At 46.5% G+C, this 24,043-nt stretch overlaps 23 non-coding genes across 23 annotated transcripts; all 23 read left to right on the forward strand.

The window, feature by feature from the left end:
* The first annotated feature begins 259 nt into the window (after positions 1–259).
* LOC144800215 (U5 spliceosomal RNA) lies at positions 260–374 on the forward strand. Its single transcript, XR_013604129.1, has one exon. It is a non-coding gene; the product is annotated as a U5 spliceosomal RNA (small nuclear RNA).
* Positions 375–1,309: 935 nt separating this feature from the next.
* Positions 1,310–1,424, forward strand: LOC144800217 (U5 spliceosomal RNA). The gene has a single exon (XR_013604130.1). It is a non-coding gene; the product is annotated as a U5 spliceosomal RNA (small nuclear RNA).
* Positions 1,425–2,359: 935 nt separating this feature from the next.
* LOC144800219 (U5 spliceosomal RNA) lies at positions 2,360–2,474 on the forward strand. Its single transcript, XR_013604132.1, has one exon. It is a non-coding gene; the product is annotated as a U5 spliceosomal RNA (small nuclear RNA).
* Positions 2,475–3,409: 935 nt separating this feature from the next.
* LOC144800585 (U5 spliceosomal RNA) lies at positions 3,410–3,524 on the forward strand. Its single transcript, XR_013604479.1, has one exon. It is a non-coding gene; the product is annotated as a U5 spliceosomal RNA (small nuclear RNA).
* Positions 3,525–4,459: 935 nt separating this feature from the next.
* On the forward strand, positions 4,460–4,574 carry LOC144800587 (U5 spliceosomal RNA). The gene has a single exon (XR_013604481.1). It is a non-coding gene; the product is annotated as a U5 spliceosomal RNA (small nuclear RNA).
* A 935-nt stretch (positions 4,575–5,509) lies between these two features.
* LOC144801543 (U5 spliceosomal RNA) lies at positions 5,510–5,624 on the forward strand. Its single transcript, XR_013605349.1, has one exon. It is a non-coding gene; the product is annotated as a U5 spliceosomal RNA (small nuclear RNA).
* Positions 5,625–6,559: 935 nt separating this feature from the next.
* On the forward strand, positions 6,560–6,674 carry LOC144800220 (U5 spliceosomal RNA). Its single transcript, XR_013604133.1, has one exon. It is a non-coding gene; the product is annotated as a U5 spliceosomal RNA (small nuclear RNA).
* Positions 6,675–7,596: 922 nt separating this feature from the next.
* Positions 7,597–7,711, forward strand: LOC144800743 (U5 spliceosomal RNA). The gene has a single exon (XR_013604629.1). It is a non-coding gene; the product is annotated as a U5 spliceosomal RNA (small nuclear RNA).
* A 935-nt stretch (positions 7,712–8,646) lies between these two features.
* On the forward strand, positions 8,647–8,761 carry LOC144800221 (U5 spliceosomal RNA). Its single transcript, XR_013604134.1, has one exon. It is a non-coding gene; the product is annotated as a U5 spliceosomal RNA (small nuclear RNA).
* A 922-nt stretch (positions 8,762–9,683) lies between these two features.
* On the forward strand, positions 9,684–9,798 carry LOC144801545 (U5 spliceosomal RNA). Its single transcript, XR_013605351.1, has one exon. It is a non-coding gene; the product is annotated as a U5 spliceosomal RNA (small nuclear RNA).
* A 935-nt stretch (positions 9,799–10,733) lies between these two features.
* On the forward strand, positions 10,734–10,848 carry LOC144800223 (U5 spliceosomal RNA). Its single transcript, XR_013604135.1, has one exon. It is a non-coding gene; the product is annotated as a U5 spliceosomal RNA (small nuclear RNA).
* Positions 10,849–11,770: 922 nt separating this feature from the next.
* Positions 11,771–11,885, forward strand: LOC144800744 (U5 spliceosomal RNA). Its single transcript, XR_013604630.1, has one exon. It is a non-coding gene; the product is annotated as a U5 spliceosomal RNA (small nuclear RNA).
* A 935-nt stretch (positions 11,886–12,820) lies between these two features.
* On the forward strand, positions 12,821–12,935 carry LOC144800224 (U5 spliceosomal RNA). The gene has a single exon (XR_013604136.1). It is a non-coding gene; the product is annotated as a U5 spliceosomal RNA (small nuclear RNA).
* Positions 12,936–13,870: 935 nt separating this feature from the next.
* LOC144800225 (U5 spliceosomal RNA) lies at positions 13,871–13,985 on the forward strand. Its single transcript, XR_013604137.1, has one exon. It is a non-coding gene; the product is annotated as a U5 spliceosomal RNA (small nuclear RNA).
* Positions 13,986–14,920: 935 nt separating this feature from the next.
* Positions 14,921–15,035, forward strand: LOC144800226 (U5 spliceosomal RNA). The gene has a single exon (XR_013604138.1). It is a non-coding gene; the product is annotated as a U5 spliceosomal RNA (small nuclear RNA).
* A 935-nt stretch (positions 15,036–15,970) lies between these two features.
* Positions 15,971–16,085, forward strand: LOC144800588 (U5 spliceosomal RNA). The gene has a single exon (XR_013604482.1). It is a non-coding gene; the product is annotated as a U5 spliceosomal RNA (small nuclear RNA).
* A 935-nt stretch (positions 16,086–17,020) lies between these two features.
* LOC144800589 (U5 spliceosomal RNA) lies at positions 17,021–17,135 on the forward strand. Its single transcript, XR_013604483.1, has one exon. It is a non-coding gene; the product is annotated as a U5 spliceosomal RNA (small nuclear RNA).
* A 935-nt stretch (positions 17,136–18,070) lies between these two features.
* Positions 18,071–18,185, forward strand: LOC144800590 (U5 spliceosomal RNA). Its single transcript, XR_013604484.1, has one exon. It is a non-coding gene; the product is annotated as a U5 spliceosomal RNA (small nuclear RNA).
* A 935-nt stretch (positions 18,186–19,120) lies between these two features.
* On the forward strand, positions 19,121–19,235 carry LOC144800591 (U5 spliceosomal RNA). Its single transcript, XR_013604485.1, has one exon. It is a non-coding gene; the product is annotated as a U5 spliceosomal RNA (small nuclear RNA).
* Positions 19,236–20,170: 935 nt separating this feature from the next.
* LOC144801546 (U5 spliceosomal RNA) lies at positions 20,171–20,285 on the forward strand. The gene has a single exon (XR_013605352.1). It is a non-coding gene; the product is annotated as a U5 spliceosomal RNA (small nuclear RNA).
* A 935-nt stretch (positions 20,286–21,220) lies between these two features.
* On the forward strand, positions 21,221–21,335 carry LOC144800227 (U5 spliceosomal RNA). Its single transcript, XR_013604139.1, has one exon. It is a non-coding gene; the product is annotated as a U5 spliceosomal RNA (small nuclear RNA).
* A 922-nt stretch (positions 21,336–22,257) lies between these two features.
* Positions 22,258–22,372, forward strand: LOC144800745 (U5 spliceosomal RNA). The gene has a single exon (XR_013604631.1). It is a non-coding gene; the product is annotated as a U5 spliceosomal RNA (small nuclear RNA).
* Positions 22,373–23,307: 935 nt separating this feature from the next.
* On the forward strand, positions 23,308–23,422 carry LOC144800228 (U5 spliceosomal RNA). Its single transcript, XR_013604140.1, has one exon. It is a non-coding gene; the product is annotated as a U5 spliceosomal RNA (small nuclear RNA).
* Positions 23,423–24,043: the final 621 nt, after the last annotated feature.

Here is a 24,043-nt window from a genome sequence, read left to right on the forward strand (position 1 = left end):
CAGCAGCCGCAACGCCTCCTAATGAGCTGAGGTGTGTACAGAAAAGAATTTGCATATTTCCAGACAGACGCATGGGAACTGTCCACCTTTTTGATTTTCTGTGCTTTGAGCAGAGACTCTGAAAATTGGGCCTGCTTCCCTCACTGGCCTGGTTCTTGTCCTCTTTCTTAGAGCCTAAAAATACCTCTCAGGTCCTCACCCTCGCAATGACGGGGTCTTTGATGTGGTGCCACTTACCCCCAGAGAGCCATATTCTAACTTACTCTGGTTTCTCTTCAAAACGAAAAAATCTTTCGCCTTTTACTAAAGATTTCCGTGGAGAGGAACATTTACGAGTTTATTCAATTTTTTTAAGCCTTACCACCGGTGAGGCTGTTTATCTTGTGTTTAAAAGAAAAGCATTAGAAATTGGTGAATATATCTGCGAGTTGTCTGCTGCTGTTTTTTGGGGACATGAGCTTAGGTGTTTTATTCCTGAACTCTCTGCTTGCTCATTTGCATAGACAGAGTGCAGGAGAGGTGCATCATGGGAAAGAGCTTGTGCAGTGCATGAGATTGCTTTTCGTGACTATCTTGGAATTTCACGATAGCAGGCAGTATGTTTTCTCCTCTCTTAATATTCCTGCTGTCAGAGGCCAGACGTCACCCTCCTTTTTCAAGGTGTCACCTAGACTCACGCTGTGCTTTTCATAGGGCTTGCCCGTTATTTGTGCACGTTAGAGGTGCCCCATAGAGGTTGGCCAATCCTGAGTCGGTGCCCTGAGAGGGTGGCCAATCCTGAGTCAGATTCCTCTCAGGTACACTTGAAGCGGCACGCCAGTCCTGTTTCATGTGCCTCTAGCCTAGACAGATATATACTTCTATATTCAGGTTTAATGAAAGTACGTGCGAAAAAGGGACTTAAAGTGCATGGCTATGTGCAGAGCACAGTGGTGGCTCACAGCCTATCGATTGGAAGGATGGTGTGGAAAGCGTAAAATCGCTGGGGGACAAAAGTCCTACAGTGTCACTTCACCTAAAGCCTGATGCACGCTTCCCGTTCCCTTTGCCCAGCAGCCGCAACGCCTCCTAATGAGCTGAGGTGTGTACAGAAAAGAATTTGCATATTTCCAGACAGACGCATGGGAACTGTCCACCTTTTTGATTTTCTGTGCTTTGAGCAGAGACTCTGAAAATTGGGCCTGCTTCCCTCACTGGCCTGGTTCTTGTCCTCTTTCTTAGAGCCTAAAAATACCTCTCAGGTCCTCACCCTCGCAATGACGGGGTCTTTGATGTGGTGCCACTTACCCCCAGAGAGCCATATTCTAACTTACTCTGGTTTCTCTTCAAAACGAAAAAATCTTTCGCCTTTTACTAAAGATTTCCGTGGAGAGGAACATTTACGAGTTTATTCAATTTTTTTAAGCCTTACCACCGGTGAGGCTGTTTATCTTGTGTTTAAAAGAAAAGCATTAGAAATTGGTGAATATATCTGCGAGTTGTCTGCTGCTGTTTTTTGGGGACATGAGCTTAGGTGTTTTATTCCTGAACTCTCTGCTTGCTCATTTGCATAGACAGAGTGCAGGAGAGGTGCATCATGGGAAAGAGCTTGTGCAGTGCATGAGATTGCTTTTCGTGACTATCTTGGAATTTCACGATAGCAGGCAGTATGTTTTCTCCTCTCTTAATATTCCTGCTGTCAGAGGCCAGACGTCACCCTCCTTTTTCAAGGTGGCACCTAGACTCACGCTGTGCTTTTCATAGGGCTTGCCCGTTATTTGTGCACGTTAGAGGTGCCCCATAGAGGTTGGCCAATCCTGAGTCGGTGCCCTGAGAGGGTGGCCAATCCTGAGTCAGATTCCTCTCAGGTACACTTGAAGCGGCACGCCAGTCCTGTTTCATGTGCCTCTAGCCTAGACAGATATATACTTCTATATTCAGGTTTAATGAAAGTACGTACGAAAAAGGGACTTAAAGTGCATGGCTATGTGCAGAGCACAGTGGTGGCTCACAGCCTATCGATTGGAAGGATGGTGTGGAAAGCGTAAAATCGCTGGGGGACAAAAGTCCTACAGTGTCACTTCACCTAAAGCCTGATGCACGCTTCCCGTTCCCCTTGCCCAGCAGCCGCAACGCCTCCTAATGAGCTGAGGTGTGTACAGAAAAGAATTTGCATATTTCCAGACAGACGCATGGGAACTGTCCACCTTTTTGATTTTCTGTGCTTTGAGCAGAGACTCTGAAAATTGGGCCTGCTTCCCTCACCGGCCTGGTTCTTGTCCTCTTTCTTAGAGCCTAAAAATACCTCTCAGGTCCTCACCCTCGCAATGACGGGGTCTTTGATGTGGTGCCACTTACCCCCAGAGAGCCATATTCTAATTTACTCTGGTTTCTCTTCAAAACGAAAAAATCTTTCGCCTTTTACTAAAGATTTCCGTGGAGAGGAACATTTACGAGTTTATTCAATTTTTTTAAGCCTTACCACCGGTGAGGCTGTTTATCTTGTGTTTAAAAGAAAAGCATTAGAAATTGGTGAATATATCTGCGAGTTGTCTGCTGCTGTTTTTTGGGGACATGAGCTTAGGTGTTTTATTCCTGAACTCTCTGCTTGCTCATTTGCATAGACAGAGTGCAGGAGAGGTGCATCATGGGAAAGAGCTTGTGCAGTGCATGAGATTGCTTTTCGTGACTATCTTGGAATTTCACGATAGCAGGCAGTATGTTTTCTCCTCTCTTAATATTCCTGCTGTCAGAGGCCAGACGTCACCCTCCTTTTTCAAGGTGTCACCTAGACTCACGCTGTGCTTTTCATAGGGCTTGCCCGTTATTTGTCCACGTTAGAGGTGCCCCATAGAGGTTGGCCAATCCTGAGTCGGTGCCCTGAGAGGGTGGCCAATCCTGAGTCAGATTCCTCTCAGGTACACTTGAAGCGGCACGCCAGTCCTGTTTCATGTGCCTCTAGCCTAGACAGATATATACTTCTATATTCAGGTTTAATGAAAGTACGTGCGAAAAAGGGACTTAAAGTGCATGGCTATGTGCAGAGCACAGTGGTGGCTCACAGCCTATTGATTGGAAGGATGGTGTGGAAAGCGTAAAATCGCTGGGGGACAAAAGTCCTACAGTGTCACTTCACCTAAAGCCTGATGCACGCTTCCCGTTCCCCTTGCCCAGCAGCCGCAACGCCTCCTAATGAGCTGAGGTGTGTACAGAAAAGAATTTGCATATTTCCAGACAGACGCATGGGAACTGTCCACCTTTTTGATTTTCTGTGCTTTGAGCAGAGACTCTGAAAATTGGGCCTGCTTCCCTCACTGGCCTGGTTCTTGTCCTCTTTCTTAGAGCCTAAAAATACCTCTCAGGTCCTCACCCTCGCAATGACGGGGTCTTTGATGTGGTGCCACTTACCCCCAGAGAGCCATATTCTAACTTACTCTGGTTTCTCTTCAAAATGAAAAAATCTTTCGCCTTTTACTAAAGATTTCCGTGGAGAGGAACATTTACGAGTTTGTTCAATTTTTTTAAGCCTTACCACCGGTGAGGCTGTTTATCTTGTGTTTAAAAGAAAAGCATTAGAAATTGGTGAATATATCTGCGAGTTGTCTGCTGCTGTTTTTTGGGGACATGAGCTTAGGTGTTTTATTCCTGAACTCTCTGCTTGCTCATTTGCATAGACAGAGTGCAGGAGAGGTGCATCATGGGAAAGAGCTTGTGCAGTGCATGAGATTGCTTTTCGTGACTATCTTGGAATTTCACGATAGCAGGCAGTATGTTTTCTCCTCTCTTAATATTCCTGCTGTCAGAGGCCAGACGTCACCCTCCTTTTTCAAGGTGGCACCTAGACTCACGCTGTGCTTTTCATAGGGCTTGCCCGTTATTTGTCCACGTTAGAGGTGCCCCATAGAGGTTGGCCAATCCTGAGTCGGTGCCCTGAGAGGGTGGCCAATCCTGAGTCAGATTCCTCTCAGGTACACTTGAAGCGGCACGCCAGTCCTGTTTCATGTGCCTCTAGCCTAGACAGATATATACTTCTATATTCAGGTTTAATGAAAGTACGTGCGAAAAAGGGACTTAAAGTGCATGGCTATGTGCAGAGCACAGTGGTGGCTCACAGCCTATCGATTGGAAGGATGGTGTGGAAAGCGTAAAATCGCTGGGGGACAAAAGTCCTACAGTGTCACTTCACCTAAAGCCTGATGCACGCTTCCCGTTCCCCTTGCCCAGCAGCCGCAACGCCTCCTAATGAGCTGAGGTGTGTACAGAAAAGAATTTGCATATTTCCAGACAGACGCATGGGAACTGTCCACCTTTTTGATTTTCTGTGCTTTGAGCAGAGACTCTGAAAATTGGGCCTGCTTCCCTCACTGGCCTGGTTCTTGTCCTCTTTCTTAGAGCCTAAAAATACCTCTCAGGTCCTCACCCTCGCAATGACGGGGTCTTTGATGTGGTGCCACTTACCCCCAGAGAGCCATATTCTAACTTACTCTGGTTTCTCTTCAAAATGAAAAAATCTTTCGCCTTTTACTAAAGATTTCCGTGGAGAGGAACATTTACGAGTTTGTTCAATTTTTTTAAGCCTTACCACCGGTGAGGCTGTTTATCTTGTGTTTAAAAGAAAAGCATTAGAAATTGGTGAATATATCTGCGAGTTGTCTGCTGCTGTTTTTTGGGGACATGAGCTTAGGTGTTTTATTCCTGAACTCTCTGCTTGCTCATTTGCATAGACAGAGTGCAGGAGCGGTGCATCATGGGAAAGAGCTTCTGCAGTGCATGAGATTGCTTTTCGTGACTATCTTGGAATTTCACGATAGCAGGCAGTATGTTTTCTCCTCTCTTAATATTCCTGCTGTCAGAGGCCAGACGTCACCCTCCTTTTTCAAGGTGTCACCTAGACTCACGCTGTGCTTTTCATAGGGCTTGCCCGTTATTTGTCCACGTTAGAGGTGCCCCATAGAGGTTGGCCAATCCTGAGTCGGTGCCCTGAGAGGGTGGCCAATCCTGAGTCAGATTCCTCTCAGGTACACTTGAAGCGGCACGCCAGTCCTGTTTCATGTGCCTCTAGCCTAGACAGATATATACTTCTATATTCAGGTTTAATGAAAGTACGTGCGAAAAAGGGACTTAAAGTGCATGGCTATGTGCAGAGCACAGTGGTGGCTCACAGCCTATCGATTGGAAGGATGGTGTGGAAAGCGTAAAATCGCTGGGGGACAAAAGTCCTACAGTGTCACTTCACCTAAAGCCTGATGCACGCTTCCCGTTCCCCTTGCCCAGCAGCCGCAACGCCTCCTAATGAGCTGAGGTGTGTACAGAAAAGAATTTGCATATTTCCAGACAGACGCATGGGAACTGTCCACCTTTTTGATTTTCTGTGCTTTGAGCAGAGACTCTGAAAATTGGGCCTGCTTCCCTCACTGGCCTGGTTCTTGTCCTCTTTCTTAGAGCCTAAAAATACCTCTCAGGTCCTCACCCTCGCAATGACGGGGTCTTTGATGTGGTGCCACTTACCCCCAGAGAGCCATATTCTAACTTACTCTGGTTTCTCTTCAAAACGAAAAAATCTTTCGCCTTTTACTAAAGATTTCCGTGGAGAGGAACATTTACGAGTTTATTCAATTTTTTTAAGCCTTACCACAGGTGAGGCTGTTTATCGTGTGTTTAAAAGAAAAGCATTAGAAATTGGTGAATATATCTGCGAGTTGTCTGCTGCTGTTTTTTGGGGACATGAGCTTAGGTGTTTTATTCCTGAACTCTCTGCTTGCTCATTTGCATCGACAGAGTGCAGGAGAGGTGCATCATGGGAAAGAGCTTGTGCAGTGCATGAGATTGCTTTTCGTGACTATCTTGGAATTTCACGATAGCAGGCAGTATGTTTTCTCCTCTCTTAATATTCCTGCTGTCAGAGGCCAGACGTCACCCTCCTTTTTCAAGGTGGCACCTAGACTCACGCTGTGCTTTTCATAGGGCTTGCCCGTTATTTGTGCACGTTAGAGGTGCCCCATAGAGGTTGGCCAATCCTGAGTCGGTGCCCTGAGAGGGTGGCCAATCCTGAGTCAGATTCCTCTCAGGTACACTTGAAGCGGCACGCCAGTCCTGTTTCATGTGCCTCTAGCCTAGACAGATATATACTTCTATATTCAGGTTTAATGAAAGTACGTGCGAAAAAGGGACTTAAAGTGCATGGCTATGTGCAGAGCACAGTGGTGGCTCACAGCCTATCGATTGGAAGGATGGTGTGGAAAGCGTAAAATCGCTGGGGGACAAAAGTCCTACAGTGTCACTTCACCTAAAGCCTGATGCACGCTTCCCGTTCCCCTTGCCCAGCAGCCGCAACGCCTCCTAATGAGCTGAGGTGTGTACAGAAAAGAATTTGCATATTTCCAGACAGACGCATGGGAACTGTCCACCTTTTTGATTTTCTGTGCTTTGAGCAGAGACTCTGAAAATTGGGCCTGCTTCCCTCACTGGCCTGGTTCTTGTCCTCTTTCTTAGAGCCTAAAAATACCTCTCAGGTCCTCACCCTCGCAATGACGGGGTCTTTGATGTGGTGCCACTTACCCCCAGAGAGCCATATTCTAACTTACTCTGGTTTCTCTTCAAAACGAAAAAATCTTTCGCCTTTTACTAAAGATTTCCGTGGAGAGGAACATTTACGAGTTTATTCAATTTTTTTAAGCCTTACCACCGGTGAGGCTGTTTATCTTGTGTTTAAAAGAAAAGCATTAGAAATTGGTGAATATATCTGCGAGTTGTCTGCTGCTGTTTTTTGGGGACATGAGCTTAGGTGTTTTATTCCTGAACTCTCTGCTTGCTCATTTGCATAGACAGAGTGCAGGAGAGGTGCATCATGGGAAAGAGCTTGTGCAGTGCATGAGATTGCTTTTCGTGACTATCTTGGAATTTCACGATAGCAGGCAGTATGTTTTCTCCTCTCTTAATATTCCTGCTGTCAGAGGCCAGACGTCACCCTCCTTTTTCAAGGTGGCACCTAGACTCACGCTGTGCTTTTCATAGGGCTTGCCCGTTATTTGTGCCCGTTAGAGGTTGGCCAATCCTGAGTCGGTGCCCTGAGAGGGTGGCCAATCATGAGTCAGATTCCTCTCAGGTACACTTGAAGCGGCACGCCAGTCCTGTTTCATGTGCCTCTAGCCTAGACAGATATATACTTCTATATTCAGGTTTAATGAAAGTACGTGCGAAAAAGGGACTTAAAGTGCATGGCTATGTGCAGAGCACAGTGGTGGCTCACAGCCTATCGATTGGAAGGATGGTGTGGAAAGCGTAAAATCGCTGGGGGACAAAAGTCCTACAGTGTCACTTCACCTAAAGCCTGATGCACGCTTCCCGTTCCCCTTGCCCAGCAGCCGCAACGCCTCCTAATGAGCTGAGGTGTGTACAGAAAAGAATTTGCATATTTCCAGACAGACGCATGGGAACTGTCCACCTTTTTGATTTTCTGTGCTTTGAGCAGAGACTCTGAAAATTGGGCCTGCTTCCCTCACTGGCCTGGTTCTTGTCCTCTTTCTTAGAGCCTAAAAATACCTCTCAGGTCCTCACCCTCGCAATGACGGGGTCTTTGATGTGGTGCCACTTACCCCCAGAGAGCCATATTCTAACTTACTCTGGTTTCTCTTCAAAACGAAAAAATCTTTCGCCTTTTACTAAAGATTTCCGTGGAGAGGAACATTTACGAATTTATTCAATTTTTTTAAGCCTTACCACCGGTGAGGCTGTTTATCTTGTGTTTAAAAGAAAAGCATTAGAAATTGGTGAATATATCTGCGAGTTGTCTGCTGCTGTTTTTTGGGGACATGAGCTTAGGTGTTTTATTCCTGAACTCTTTGCTTGCTCATTTGCATAGACAGAGTGCAGGAGAGGTGCATCATGGGAAAGAGCTTGTGCAGTGCATGAGATTGCTTTTCGTGACTATCTTGGAATTTCACGATAGCAGGCAGTATGTTTTCTCCTCTCTTAATATTCCTGCTGTCAGAGGCCAGACGTCACCCTCCTTTTTCAAGGTGGCACCTAGACTCACGCTGTGCTTTTCATAGGGCTTGCCCGTTATTTGTGCACGTTAGAGGTGCCCCATAGAGGTTGGCCAATCCTGAGTCGGTGCCCTGAGAGGGTGGCCAATCCTGAGTCAGATTCCTCTCAGGTACACTTGAAGCGGCACGCCAGTCCTGTTTCATGTGCCTCTAGCCTAGACAGATATATACTTCTATATTCAGGTTTAATGAAAGTACGTGCGAAAAAGGGACTTAAAGTGCATGGCTATGTGCAGAGCACAGTGGTGGCTCACAGCCTATCGATTGGAAGGATGGTGTGGAAAGCGTAAAATCGCTGGGGGACAAAAGTCCTACAGTGTCACTTCACCTAAAGCCTGATGCACGCTTCCCGTTCCCCTTGCCCAGCAGCCGCAACGCCTCCTAATGAGCTGAGGTGTGTACAGAAAAGAATTTGCATATTTCCAGACAGACGCATGGGAACTGTCCACCTTTTTGATTTTCTGTGCTTTGAGCAGAGACTCTGAAAATTGGGCCTGCTTCCCTCACTGGCCTGGTTCTTGTCCTCTTTCTTAGAGCCTAAAAATACCTCTCAGGTCCTCACCCTCGCAATGACGGGGTCTTTGATGTGGTGCCACTTACCCCCAGAGAGCCATATTCTAACTTACTCTGGTTTCTCTTCAAAACGAAAAAATCTTTCGCCTTTTACTAAAGATTTCCGTGGAGAGGAACATTTACGAGTTTATTCAATTTTTTTAAGCCTTACCACCGGTGAGGCTGTTTATCTTGTGTTTAAAAGAAAAGCATTAGAAATTGGTGAATATATCTGCGAGTTGTCTGCTGCTGTTTTTTGGGGACATGAGCTTAGGTGTTTTATTCCTGAACTCTCTGCTTGCTCATTTGCATAGACAGAGTGCAGGAGAGGTGCATCATGGGAAAGAGCTTGTGCAGTGCATGAGATTGCTTTTCGTGACTATCTTGGAATTTCACGATAGCAGGCAGTATGTTTTCTCCTCTCTTAATATTCCTGCTGTCAGAGGCCAGACGTCACCCTCCTTTTTCAAGGTGGCACCTAGACTCACGCTGTGCTTTTCATAGGGCTTGCCCGTTATTTGTGCCCGTTAGAGGTTGGCCAATCCTGAGTCGGTGCCCTGAGAGGGTGGCCAATCATGAGTCAGATTCCTCTCAGGTACACTTGAAGCGGCACGCCAGTCCTGTTTCATGTGCCTCTAGCCTAGACAGATATATACTTCTATATTCAGGTTTAATGAAAGTACGTGCGAAAAAGGGACTTAAAGTGCATGGCTATGTGCAGAGCACAGTGGTGGCTCACAGCCTATCGATTGGAAGGATGGTGTGGAAAGCGTAAAATCGCTGGGGGACAAAAGTCCTACAGTGTCACTTCACCTAAAGCCTGATGCACGCTTCCCGTTCCCCTTGCCCAGCAGCCGCAACGCCTCCTAATGAGCTGAGGTGTGTACAGAAAAGAATTTGCATATTTCCAGACAGACGCATGGGAACTGTCCACCTTTTTGATTTTCTGTGCTTTGAGCAGAGACTCTGAAAATTGGGCCTGCTTCCCTCACTGGCCTGGTTCTTGTCCTCTTTCTTAGAGCCTAAAAATACCTCTCAGGTCCTCACCCTCGCAATGACGGGGTCTTTGATGTGGTGCCACTTACCCCCAGAGAGCCATATTCTAACTTACTCTGGTTTCTCTTCAAAACGAAAAAATCTTTCGCCTTTTACTAAAGATTTCCGTGGAGAGGAACATTTACGAGTTTATTCAATTTTTTTAAGCCTTACCACAGGTGAGGCTGTTTATCGTGTGTTTAAAAGAAAAGCATTAGAAATTGGTGAATATATCTGCGAGTTGTCTGCTGCTGTTTTTTGGGGACATGAGCTTAGGTGTTTTATTCCTGAACTCTCTGCTTGCTCATTTGCATCGACAGAGTGCAGGAGAGGTGCATCATGGGAAAGAGCTTGTGCAGTGCATGAGATTGCTTTTCGTGACTATCTTGGAATTTCACGATAGCAGGCAGTATGTTTTCTCCTCTCTTAATATTCCTGCTGTCAGAGGCCAGACGTCACCCTCCTTTTTCAAGGTGGCACCTAGACTCACGCTGTGCTTTTCATAGGGCTTGCCCGTTATTTGTGCACGTTAGAGGTGCCCCATAGAGGTTGGCCAATCCTGAGTCGGTGCCCTGAGAGGGTGGCCAATCCTGAGTCAGATTCCTCTCAGGTACACTTGAAGCGGCACGCCAGTCCTGTTTCATGTGCCTCTAGCCTAGACAGATATATACTTCTATATTCAGGTTTAATGAAAGTACGTGCGAAAAAGGGACTTAAAGTGCATGGCTATGTGCAGAGCACAGTGGTGGCTCACAGCCTATCGATTGGAAGGATGGTGTGGAAAGCGTAAAATCGCTGGGGGACAAAAGTCCTACAGTGTCACTTCACCTAAAGCCTGATGCACGCTTCCCGTACCCCTTGCCCAGCAGCCGCAACGCCTCCTAATGAGCTGAGGTGTGTACAGAAAAGAATTTGCATATTTCCAGACAGACGCATGGGAACTGTCCACCTTTTTGATTTTCTGTGCTTTGAGCAGAGACTCTGAAAATTGGGCCTGCTTCCCTCACTGGCCTGGTTCTTGTCCTCTTTCTTAGAGCCTAAAAATACCTCTCAGGTCCTCACCCTCGCAATGACGGGGTCTTTGATGTGGTGCCACTTACCCCCAGAGAGCCATATTCTAACTTACTCTGGTTTCTCTTCAAAACGAAAAAATCTTTCGCCTTTTACTAAAGATTTCCGTGGAGAGGAACATTTACGAGTTTATTCAATTTTTTTAAGCCTTACCACCGGTGAGGCTGTTTATCTTGTGTTTAAAAGAAAAGCATTAGAAATTGGTGAATATATCTGCGAGTTGTCTGCTGCTGTTTTTTGGGGACATGAGCTTAGGTGTTTTATTCCTGAACTCTCTGCTTGCTCATTTGCATAGACAGAGTGCAGGAGAGGTGCATCATGGGAAAGAGCTTGTGCAGTGCATGAGATTGCTTTTCGTGACTATCTTGGAATTTCACGATAGCAGGCAGTATGTTTTCTCCTCTCTTAATATTCCTGCTGTCAGAGGCCAGACGTCACCCTCCTTTTTCAAGGTGGCACCTAGACTCACGCTGTGCTTTTCATAGGGCTTGCCCGTTATTTGTGCCCGTTAGAGGTTGGCCAATCCTGAGTCGGTGCCCTGAGAGGGTGGCCAATCATGAGTCAGATTCCTCTCAGGTACACTTGAAGCGGCACGCCAGTCCTGTTTCATGTGCCTCTAGCCTAGACAGATATATACTTCTATATTCAGGTTTAATGAAAGTACGTGCGAAAAAGGGACTTAAAGTGCATGGCTATGTGCAGAGCACAGTGGTGGCTCACAGCCTATCGATTGGAAGGATGGTGTGGAAAGCGTAAAATCGCTGGGGGACAAAAGTCCTACAGTGTCACTTCACCTAAAGCCTGATGCACGCTTCCCGTTCCCCTTGCCCAGCAGCCGCAACGCCTCCTAATGAGCTGAGGTGTGTACAGAAAAGAATTTGCATATTTCCAGACAGACGCATGGGAACTGTCCACCTTTTTGATTTTCTGTGCTTTGAGCAGAGACTCTGAAAATTGGGCCTGCTTCCCTCACTGGCCTGGTTCTTGTCCTCTTTCTTAGAGCCTAAAAATACCTCTCAGGTCCTCACCCTCGCAATGACGGGGTCTTTGATGTGGTGCCACTTACCCCCAGAGAGCCATATTCTAACTTACTCTGGTTTCTCTTCAAAACGAAAAAATCTTTCGCCTTTTACTAAAGATTTCCGTGGAGAGGAACATTTACGAATTTATTCAATTTTTTTAAGCCTTACCACCGGTGAGGCTGTTTATCTTGTGTTTAAAAGAAAAGCATTAGAAATTGGTGAATATATCTGCGAGTTGTCTGCTGCTGTTTTTTGGGGACATGAGCTTAGGTGTTTTATTCCTGAACTCTTTGCTTGCTCATTTGCATAGACAGAGTGCAGGAGAGGTGCATCATGGGAAAGAGCTTGTGCAGTGCATGAGATTGCTTTTCGTGACTATCTTGGAATTTCACGATAGCAGGCAGTATGTTTTCTCCTCTCTTAATATTCCTGCTGTCAGAGGCCAGACGTCACCCTCCTTTTTCAAGGTGGCACCTAGACTCACGCTGTGCTTTTCATAGGGCTTGCCCGTTATTTGTGCACGTTAGAGGTGCCCCATAGAGGTTGGCCAATCCTGAGTCGGTGCCCTGAGAGGGTGGCCAATCCTGAGTCAGATTCCTCTCAGGTACACTTGAAGCGGCACGCCAGTCCTGTTTCATGTGCCTCTAGCCTAGACAGATATATACTTCTATATTCAGGTTTAATGAAAGTACGTGCGAAAAAGGGACTTAAAGTGCATGGCTATGTGCAGAGCACAGTGGTGGCTCACAGCCTATCGATTGGAAGGATGGTGTGGAAAGCGTAAAATCGCTGGGGGACAAAAGTCCTACAGTGTCACTTCACCTAAAGCCTGATGCACGCTTCCCGTTCCCCTTGCCCAGCAGCCGCAACGCCTCCTAATGAGCTGAGGTGTGTACAGAAAAGAATTTGCATATTTCCAGACAGACGCATGGGAACTGTCCACCTTTTTGATTTTCTGTGCTTTGAGCAGAGACTCTGAAAATTGGGCCTGCTTCCCTCACTGGCCTGGTTCTTGTCCTCTTTCTTAGAGCCTAAAAATACCTCTCAGGTCCTCACCCTCGCAATGACGGGGTCTTTGATGTGGTGCCACTTACCCCCAGAGAGCCATATTCTAACTTACTCTGGTTTCTCTTCAAAACGAAAAAATCTTTCGCCTTTTACTAAAGATTTCCGTGGAGAGGAACATTTACGAGTTTATTCAATTTTTTTAAGCCTTACCACCGGTGAGGCTGTTTATCTTGTGTTTAAAAGAAAAGCATTAGAAATTGGTGAATATATCTGCGAGTTGTCTGCTGCTGTTTTTTGGGGACATGAGCTTAGGTGTTTTATTCCTGAACTCTCTGCTTGCTCATTTGCATAGACAGAGTGCAGGAGAGGTGCATCATGGGAAAGAGCTTGTGCAGTGCATGAGATTGCTTTTCGTGACTATCTTGGAATTTCACGATAGCAGGCAGTATGTTTTCTCCTCTCTTAATATTCCTGCTGTCAGAGGCCAGACGTCACCCTCCTTTTTCAAGGTGTCACCTAGACTCACGCTGTGCTTTTCATAGGGCTTGCCCGTTATTTGTGCACGTTAGAGGTGCCCCATAGAGGTTGGCCAATCCTGAGTCGGTGCCCTGAGAGGGTGGCCAATCCTGAGTCAGATTCCTCTCAGGTACACTTGAAGCGGCACGCCAGTCCTGTTTCATGTGCCTCTAGCCTAGACAGATATATACTTCTATATTCAGGTTTAATGAAAGTACGTGCGAAAAAGGGACTTAAAGTGCATGGCTATGTGCAGAGCACAGTGGTGGCTCACAGCCTATCGATTGGAAGGATGGTGTGGAAAGCGTAAAATCGCTGGGGGACAAAAGTCCTACAGTGTCACTTCACCTAAAGCCTGATGCACGCTTCCCGTTCCCTTTGCCCAGCAGCCGCAACGCCTCCTAATGAGCTGAGGTGTGTACAGAAAAGAATTTGCATATTTCCAGACAGACGCATGGGAACTGTCCACCTTTTTGATTTTCTGTGCTTTGAGCAGAGACTCTGAAAATTGGGCCTGCTTCCCTCACTGGCCTGGTTCTTGTCCTCTTTCTTAGAGCCTAAAAATACCTCTCAGGTCCTCACCCTCGCAATGACGGGGTCTTTGATGTGGTGCCACTTACCCCCAGAGAGCCATATTCTAACTTACTCTGGTTTCTCTTCAAAACGAAAAAATCTTTCGCCTTTTACTAAAGATTTCCGTGGAGAGGAACATTTACGAGTTTATTCAATTTTTTTAAGCCTTACCACCGGTGAGGCTGTTTATCTTGTGTTTAAAAGAAAAGCATTAGAAATTGGTGAATATATCTGCGAGTTGTCTGCTGCTGTTTTTTGGGGACATGAGCTTAGGTGTTTTATTCCTGAACTCTCTGCTTGCTCATTTGCATAGACAGAGTGCAGGAGAGGTGCATCATGGGAAAGAGCTTGTGCAGTGCATGAGATTGCTTTTCGTGACTATCTTGGAATTTCACGATAGCAGGCAGTATGTTTTCTCCTCTCTTAATATTCCTGCTGTCAGAGGCCAGACGTCACCCTCCTTTTTCAAGGTGGCACCTAGACTCACGCTGTGCTTTTCATAGGGCTTGCCCGTTATTTGTGCACGTTAGAGGTGCCCCATAGAGGTTGGCCAATCCTGAGTCGGTGCCCTGAGAGGGTGGCCAATCCTGAGTCAGATTCCTCTCAGGTACACTTGAAGCGGCACGCCAGTCCTGTTTCATGTGCCTCTAGCCTAGACAGATATATACTTCTATATTCAGGTTTAATGAAAGTACGTACGAAAAAGGGACTTAAAGTGCATGGCTATGTGCAGAGCACAGTGGTGGCTCACAGCCTATCGATTGGAAGGATGGTGTGGAAAGCGTAAAATCGCTGGGGGACAAAAGTCCTACAGTGTCACTTCACCTAAAGCCTGATGCACGCTTCCCGTTCCCCTTGCCCAGCAGCCGCAACGCCTCCTAATGAGCTGAGGTGTGTACAGAAAAGAATTTGCATATTTCCAGACAGACGCATGGGAACTGTCCACCTTTTTGATTTTCTGTGCTTTGAGCAGAGACTCTGAAAATTGGGCCTGCTTCCCTCACCGGCCTGGTTCTTGTCCTCTTTCTTAGAGCCTAAAAATACCTCTCAGGTCCTCACCCTCGCAATGACGGGGTCTTTGATGTGGTGCCACTTACCCCCAGAGAGCCATATTCTAATTTACTCTGGTTTCTCTTCAAAACGAAAAAATCTTTCGCCTTTTACTAAAGATTTCCGTGGAGAGGAACATTTACGAGTTTATTCAATTTTTTTAAGCCTTACCACCGGTGAGGCTGTTTATCTTGTGTTTAAAAGAAAAGCATTAGAAATTGGTGAATATATCTGCGAGTTGTCTGCTGCTGTTTTTTGGGGACATGAGCTTAGGTGTTTTATTCCTGAACTCTCTGCTTGCTCATTTGCATAGACAGAGTGCAGGAGAGGTGCATCATGGGAAAGAGCTTGTGCAGTGCATGAGATTGCTTTTCGTGACTATCTTGGAATTTCACGATAGCAGGCAGTATGTTTTCTCCTCTCTTAATATTCCTGCTGTCAGAGGCCAGACGTCACCCTCCTTTTTCAAGGTGTCACCTAGACTCACGCTGTGCTTTTCATAGGGCTTGCCCGTTATTTGTCCACGTTAGAGGTGCCCCATAGAGGTTGGCCAATCCTGAGTCGGTGCCCTGAGAGGGTGGCCAATCCTGAGTCAGATTCCTCTCAGGTACACTTGAAGCGGCACGCCAGTCCTGTTTCATGTGCCTCTAGCCTAGACAGATATATACTTCTATATTCAGGTTTAATGAAAGTACGTGCGAAAAAGGGACTTAAAGTGCATGGCTATGTGCAGAGCACAGTGGTGGCTCACAGCCTATTGATTGGAAGGATGGTGTGGAAAGCGTAAAATCGCTGGGGGACAAAAGTCCTACAGTGTCACTTCACCTAAAGCCTGATGCACGCTTCCCGTTCCCCTTGCCCAGCAGCCGCAACGCCTCCTAATGAGCTGAGGTGTGTACAGAAAAGAATTTGCATATTTCCAGACAGACGCATGGGAACTGTCCACCTTTTTGATTTTCTGTGCTTTGAGCAGAGACTCTGAAAATTGGGCCTGCTTCCCTCACTGGCCTGGTTCTTGTCCTCTTTCTTAGAGCCTAAAAATACCTCTCAGGTCCTCACCCTCGCAATGACGGGGTCTTTGATGTGGTGCCACTTACCCCCAGAGAGCCATATTCTAACTTACTCTGGTTTCTCTTCAAAATGAAAAAATCTTTCGCCTTTTACTAAAGATTTCCGTGGAGAGGAACATTTACGAGTTTGTTCAATTTTTTTAAGCCTTACCACCGGTGAGGCTGTTTATCTTGTGTTTAAAAGAAAAGCATTAGAAATTGGTGAATATATCTGCGAGTTGTCTGCTGCTGTTTTTTGGGGACATGAGCTTAGGTGTTTTATTCCTGAACTCTCTGCTTGCTCATTTGCATAGACAGAGTGCAGGAGAGGTGCATCATGGGAAAGAGCTTGTGCAGTGCATGAGATTGCTTTTCGTGACTATCTTGGAATTTCACGATAGCAGGCAGTATGTTTTCTCCTCTCTTAATATTCCTGCTGTCAGAGGCCAGACGTCACCCTCCTTTTTCAAGGTGGCACCTAGACTCACGCTGTGCTTTTCATAGGGCTTGCCCGTTATTTGTCCACGTTAGAGGTGCCCCATAGAGGTTGGCCAATCCTGAGTCGGTGCCCTGAGAGGGTGGCCAATCCTGAGTCAGATTCCTCTCAGGTACACTTGAAGCGGCACGCCAGTCCTGTTTCATGTGCCTCTAGCCTAGACAGATATATACTTCTATATTCAGGTTTAATGAAAGTACGTGCGAAAAAGGGACTTAAAGTGCATGGCTATGTGCAGAGCACAGTGGTGGCTCACAGCCTATCGATTGGAAGGATGGTGTGGAAAGCGTAAAATCGCTGGGGGACAAAAGTCCTACAGTGTCACTTCACCTAAAGCCTGATGCACGCTTCCCGTTCCCCTTGCCCAGCAGCCGCAACGCCTCCTAATGAGCTGAGGTGTGTACAGAAAAGAATTTGCATATTTCCAGACAGACGCATGGGAACTGTCCACCTTTTTGATTTTCTGTGCTTTGAGCAGAGACTCTGAAAATTGGGCCTGCTTCCCTCACTGGCCTGGTTCTTGTCCTCTTTCTTAGAGCCTAAAAATACCTCTCAGGTCCTCACCCTCGCAATGACGGGGTCTTTGATGTGGTGCCACTTACCCCCAGAGAGCCATATTCTAACTTACTCTGGTTTCTCTTCAAAATGAAAAAATCTTTCGCCTTTTACTAAAGATTTCCGTGGAGAGGAACATTTACGAGTTTGTTCAATTTTTTTAAGCCTTACCACCGGTGAGGCTGTTTATCTTGTGTTTAAAAGAAAAGCATTAGAAATTGGTGAATATATCTGCGAGTTGTCTGCTGCTGTTTTTTGGGGACATGAGCTTAGGTGTTTTATTCCTGAACTCTCTGCTTGCTCATTTGCATAGACAGAGTGCAGGAGCGGTGCATCATGGGAAAGAGCTTCTGCAGTGCATGAGATTGCTTTTCGTGACTATCTTGGAATTTCACGATAGCAGGCAGTATGTTTTCTCCTCTCTTAATATTCCTGCTGTCAGAGGCCAGACGTCACCCTCCTTTTTCAAGGTGTCACCTAGACTCACGCTGTGCTTTTCATAGGGCTTGCCCGTTATTTGTCCACGTTAGAGGTGCCCCATAGAGGTTGGCCAATCCTGAGTCGGTGCCCTGAGAGGGTGGCCAATCCTGAGTCAGATTCCTCTCAGGTACACTTGAAGCGGCACGCCAGTCCTGTTTCATGTGCCTCTAGCCTAGACAGATATATACTTCTATATTCAGGTTTAATGAAAGTACGTGCGAAAAAGGGACTTAAAGTGCATGGCTATGTGCAGAGCACAGTGGTGGCTCACAGCCTATTGATTGGAAGGATGGTGTGGAAAGCGTAAAATCGCTGGGGGACAAAAGTCCTACAGTGTCACTTCACCTAAAGCCTGATGCACGCTTCCCGTTCCCCTTGCCCAGCAGCCGCAACGCCTCCTAATGAGCTGAGGTGTGTACAGAAAAGAATTTGCATATTTCCAGACAGACGCATGGGAACTGTCCACCTTTTTGATTTTCTGTGCTTTGAGCAGAGACTCTGAAAATTGGGCCTGCTTCCCTCACTGGCCTGGTTCTTGTCCTCTTTCTTAGAGCCTAAAAATACCTCTCAGGTCCTCACCCTCGCAATGACGGGGTCTTTGATGTGGTGCCACTTACCCCCAGAGAGCCATATTCTAACTTACTCTGGTTTCTCTTCAAAATGAAAAAATCTTTCGCCTTTTACTAAAGATTTCCGTGGAGAGGAACATTTACGAGTTTGTTCAATTTTTTTAAGCCTTACCACCGGTGAGGCTGTTTATCTTGTGTTTAAAAGAAAAGCATTAGAAATTGGTGAATATATCTGCGAGTTGTCTGCTGCTGTTTTTTGGGGACATGAGCTTAGGTGTTTTATTCCTGAACTCTCTGCTTGCTCATTTGCATAGACAGAGTGCAGGAGAGGTGCATCATGGGAAAGAGCTTGTGCAGTGCATGAGATTGCTTTTCGTGACTATCTTGGAATTTCACGATAGCAGGCAGTATGTTTTCTCCTCTCTTAATATTCCTGCTGTCAGAGGCCAGACGTCACCCTCCTTTTTCAAGGTGGCACCTAGACTCACGCTGTGCTTTTCATAGGGCTTGCCCGTTATTTGTCCACGTTAGAGGTGCCCCATAGAGGTTGGCCAATCCTGAGTCGGTGCCCTGAGAGGGTGGCCAATCCTGAGTCAGATTCCTCTCAGGTACACTTGAAGCGGCACGCCAGTCCTGTTTCATGTGCCTCTAGCCTAGACAGATATATACTTCTATATTCAGGTTTAATGAAAGTACGTGCGAAAAAGGGACTTAAAGTGCATGGCTATGTGCAGAGCACAGTGGTGGCTCACAGCCTATCGATTGGAAGGATGGTGTGGAAAGCGTAAAATCGCTGGGGGACAAAAGTCCTACAGTGTCACTTCACCTAAAGCCTGATGCACGCTTCCCGTTCCCCTTGCCCAGCAGCCGCAACGCCTCCTAATGAGCTGAGGTGTGTACAGAAAAGAATTTGCATATTTCCAGACAGACGCATGGGAACTGTCCACCTTTTTGATTTTCTGTGCTTTGAGCAGAGACTCTGAAAATTGGGCCTGCTTCCCTCACTGGCCTGGTTCTTGTCCTCTTTCTTAGAGCCTAAAAATACCTCTCAGGTCCTCACCCTCGCAATGACGGGGTCTTTGATGTGGTGCCACTTACCCCCAGAGAGCCATATTCTAACTTACTCTGGTTTCTCTTCAAAATGAAAAAATCTTTCGCCTTTTACTAAAGATTTCCGTGGAGAGGAACATTTACGAGTTTGTTCAATTTTTTTAAGCCTTACCACCGGTGAGGCTGTTTATCTTGTGTTTAAAAGAAAAGCATTAGAAATTGGTGAATATATCTGCGAGTTGTCTGCTGCTGTTTTTTGGGGACATGAGCTTAGGTGTTTTATTCCTGAACTCTCTGCTTGCTCATTTGCATAGACAGAGTGCAGGAGCGGTGCATCATGGGAAAGAGCTTCTGCAGTGCATGAGATTGCTTTTCGTGACTATCTTGGAATTTCACGATAGCAGGCAGTATGTTTTCTCCTCTCTTAATATTCCTGCTGTCAGAGGCCAGACGTCACCCTCCTTTTTCAAGGTGGCACCTAGACTCACGCTGTGCTTTTCATAGGGCTTGCCCGTTATTTGTGCCCGTTAGAGGTGCCCCATAGAGGTTGGCCAATCCTGAGTCGGTGCCCTGAGAGGGTGGCCAATCATGAGTCAGATTCCTCTCAGGTACACTTGAAGCGGCACGCCAGTCCTGTTTCATGTGCCTCTAGCCTAGACAGATATATACTTCTATATTCAGGTTTAATGAAAGTACGTGCGAAAAAGGGACTTAAAGTGCATGGCTATGTGCAGAGCACAGTGGTGGCTCACAGCCTATCGATTGGAAGGATGGTGTGGAAAGCGTAAAATCGCTGGGGGACAAAAGTCCTACAGTGTCACTTCACCTAAAGCCTGATGCACGCTTCCCGTTCCCCTTGCCCAGCAGCCGCAACGCCTCCTAATGAGCTGAGGTGTGTACAGAAAAGAATTTGCATATTTCCAGACAGACGCATGGGAACTGTCCACCTTTTTGATTTTCTGTGCTTTGAGCAGAGACTCTGAAAATTGGGCCTGCTTCCCTCACTGGCCTGGTTCTTGTCCTCTTTCTTAGAGCCTAAAAATACCTCTCAGGTCCTCACCCTCGCAATGACGGGGTCTTTGATGTGGTGCCACTTACCCCCAGAGAGCCATATTCTAACTTACTCTGGTTTCTCTTCAAAACGAAAAAATCTTTCGCCTTTTACTAAAGATTTCCGTGGAGAGGAACATTTACGAGTTTATTCAATTTTTTTAAGCCTTACCACAGGTGAGGCTGTTTATCGTGTGTTTAAAAGAAAAGCATTAGAAATTGGTGAATATATCTGCGAGTTGTCTGCTGCTGTTTTTTGGGGACATGAGCTTAGGTGTTTTATTCCTGAACTCTCTGCTTGCTCATTTGCATCGACAGAGTGCAGGAGAGGTGCATCATGGGAAAGAGCTTGTGCAGTGCATGAGATTGCTTTTCGTGACTATCTTGGAATTTCACGATAGCAGGCAGTATGTTTTCTCCTCTCTTAATATTCCTGCTGTCAGAGGCCAGACGTCACCCTCCTTTTTCAAGGTGGCACCTAGACTCACGCTGTGCTTTTCATAGGGCTTGCCCGTTATTTGTGCACGTTAGAGGTGCCCCATAGAGGTTGGCCAATCCTGAGTCGGTGCCCTGAGAGGGTGGCCAATCCTGAGTCAGATTCCTCTCAGGTACACTTGAAGCGGCACGCCAGTCCTGTTTCATGTGCCTCTAGCCTAGACAGATATATACTTCTATATTCAGGTTTAATGAAAGTACGTGCGAAAAAGGGACTTAAAGTGCATGGCTATGTGCAGAGCACAGTGGTGGCTCACAGCCTATCGATTGGAAGGATGGTGTGGAAAGCGTAAAATCGCTGGGGGACAAAAGTCCTACAGTGTCACTTCACCTAAAGCCTGATGCACGCTTCCCGTTCCCCTTGCCCAGCAGCCGCAACGCCTCCTAATGAGCTGAGGTGTGTACAGAAAAGAATTTGCATATTTCCAGACAGACGCATGGGAACTGTCCACCTTTTTGATTTTCTGTGCTTTGAGCAGAGACTCTGAAAATTGGGCCTGCTTCCCTCACTGGCCTGGTTCTTGTCCTCTTTCTTAGAGCCTAAAAATACCTCTCAGGTCCTCACCCTCGCAATGACGGGGTCTTTGATGTGGTGCCACTTACCCCCAGAGAGCCATATTCTAACTTACTCTGGTTTCTCTTCAAAACGAAAAAATCTTTCGCCTTTTACTAAAGATTTCCGTGGAGAGGAACATTTACGAGTTTATTCAATTTTTTTAAGCCTTACCACCGGTGAGGCTGTTTATCTTGTGTTTAAAAGAAAAGCATTAGAAATTGGTGAATATATCTGCGAGTTGTCTGCTGCTGTTTTTTGGGGACATGAGCTTAGGTGTTTTATTCCTGAACTCTCTGCTTGCTCATTTGCATAGACAGAGTGCAGGAGAGGTGCATCATGGGAAAGAGCTTGTGCAGTGCATGAGATTGCTTTTCGTGACTATCTTGGAATTTCACGATAGCAGGCAGTATGTTTTCTCCTCTCTTAATATTCCTGCTGTCAGAGGCCAGACGTCACCCTCCTTTTTCAAGGTGGCACCTAGACTCACGCTGTGCTTTTCATAGGGCTTGCCCGTTATTTGTGCCCGTTAGAGGTTGGCCAATCCTGAGTCGGTGCCCTGAGAGGGTGGCCAATCATGAGTCAGATTCCTCTCAGGTACACTTGAAGCGGCACGCCAGTCCTGTTTCATGTGCCTCTAGCCTAGACAGATATATACTTCTATATTCAGGTTTAATGAAAGTACGTGCGAAAAAGGGACTTAAAGTGCATGGCTATGTGCAGAGCACAGTGGTGGCTCACAGCCTATCGATTGGAAGGATGGTGTGGAAAGCGTAAAATCGCTGGGGGACAAAAGTCCTACAGTGTCACTTCACCTAAAGCCTGATGCACGCTTCCCGTTCCCCTTGCCCAGCAGCCGCAACGCCTCCTAATGAGCTGAGGTGTGTACAGAAAAGAATTTGCATATTTCCAGACAGACGCATGGGAACTGTCCACCTTTTTGATTTTCTGTGCTTTGAGCAGAGACTCTGAAAATTGGGCCTGCTTCCCTCACTGGCCTGGTTCTTGTCCTCTTTCTTAGAGCCTAAAAATACCTCTCAGGTCCTCACCCTCGCAATGACGGGGTCTTTGATGTGGTGCCACTTACCCCCAGAGAGCCATATTCTAACTTACTCTGGTTTCTCTTCAAAACGAAAAAATCTTTCGCCTTTTACTAAAGATTTCCGTGGAGAGGAACATTTACGAATTTATTCAATTTTTTTAAGCCTTACCACCGGTGAGGCTGTTTATCTTGTGTTTAAAAGAAAAGCATTAGAAATTGGTGAATATATCTGCGAGTTGTCTGCTGCTGTTTTTTGGGGACATGAGCTTAGGTGTTTTATTCCTGAACTCTCTGCTTGCTCATTTGCATAGACAGAGTGCAGGAGAGGTGCATCATGGGAAAGAGCTTGTGCAGTGCATGAGATTGCTTTTCGTGACTATCTTGGAATTTCACGATAGCAGGCAGTATGTTTTCTCCTCTCTTAATATTCCTGCTGTCAGAGGCCAGACGTCACCCTCCTTTTTCAAGGTGGCACCTAGACTCACGCTGTGCTTTTCATAGGGCTTGCCCGTTATTTGTGCACGTTAGAGGTGCCCCATAGAGGTTGGCCAATCCTGAGTCGGTGCCCTGAGAGGGTGGCCAATCCTGAGTCAGATTCCTCTCAGGTACACTTGAAGCGGCACGCCAGTCCTGTTTCATGTGCCTCTAGCCTAGACAGATATATACTTCTATATTCAGGTTTAATGAAAGTACGTACGAAAAAGGGACTTAAAGTGCATGGCTATGTGCAGAGCACAGTGGTGGCTCACAGCCTATCGATTGGAAGGATGGTGTGGAAAGCGTAAAATCGCTGGGGGACAAAAGTCCTACAGTGTCACTTCACCTAAAGCCTGATGCACGCTTCCCGTTCCCCTTGCCCAGCAGCCGCAACGCCTCCTAATGAGCTGAGGTGTGTACAGAAAAGAATTTGCATATTTCCAGACAGACGCATGGGAACTGTCCACCTTTTTGATTTTCTGTGCTTTGAGCAGAGACTCTGAAAATTGGGCCTGCTTCCCTCACCGGCCTGGTTCTTGTCCTCTTTCTTAGAGCCTAAAAATACCTCTCAGGTCCTCACCCTCGCAATGACGGGGTCTTTGATGTGGTGCCACTTACCCCCAGAGAGCCATATTCTAATTTACTCTGGTTTCTCTTCAAAACGAAAAAATCTTTCGCCTTTTACTAAAGATTTCCGTGGAGAGGAACATTTACGAGTTTATTCAATTTTTTTAAGCCTTACCACCGGTGAGGCTGTTTATCTTGTGTTTAAAAGAAAAGCATTAGAAATTGGTGAATATATCTGCGAGTTGTCTGCTGCTGTTTTTTGGGGACATGAGCTTAGGTGTTTTATTCCTGAACTCTCTGCTTGCTCATTTGCATAGACAGAGTGCAGGAGAGGTGCATCATGGGAAAGAGCTTGTGCAGTGCATGAGATTGCTTTTCGTGACTATCTTGGAATTTCACGATAGCAGGCAGTATGTTTTCTCCTCTCTTAATATTCCTGCTGTCAGAGGCCAGACGTCACCCTCCTTTTTCAAGGTGTCACCTAGACTCACGCTGTGCTTTTCATAGGGCTTGCCCGTTATTTGTCCACGTTAGAGGTGCCCCATAGAGGTTGGCCAATCCTGAGTCGGTGCCCTGAGAGGGTGGCCAATCCTGAGTCAGATTCCTCTCAGGTACACTTGAAGCGGCACGCCAGTCCTGTTTCATGTGCCTCTAGCCTAGACAGATATATACTTCTATATTCAGGTTTAATGAAAGTACGTGCGAAAAAGGGACTTAAAGTGCATGGCTATGTGCAGAGCACAGTGGTGGCTCACAGCCTATTGATTGGAAGGATGGTGTGGAAAGCGTAAAATCGCTGGGGGACAAAA

This window comes from Lissotriton helveticus, chromosome 12, assembly GCF_964261635.1.
Source record: "Lissotriton helveticus chromosome 12, aLisHel1.1, whole genome shotgun sequence".
NCBI lineage: Eukaryota > Metazoa > Chordata > Amphibia > Caudata > Salamandridae > Lissotriton > Lissotriton helveticus.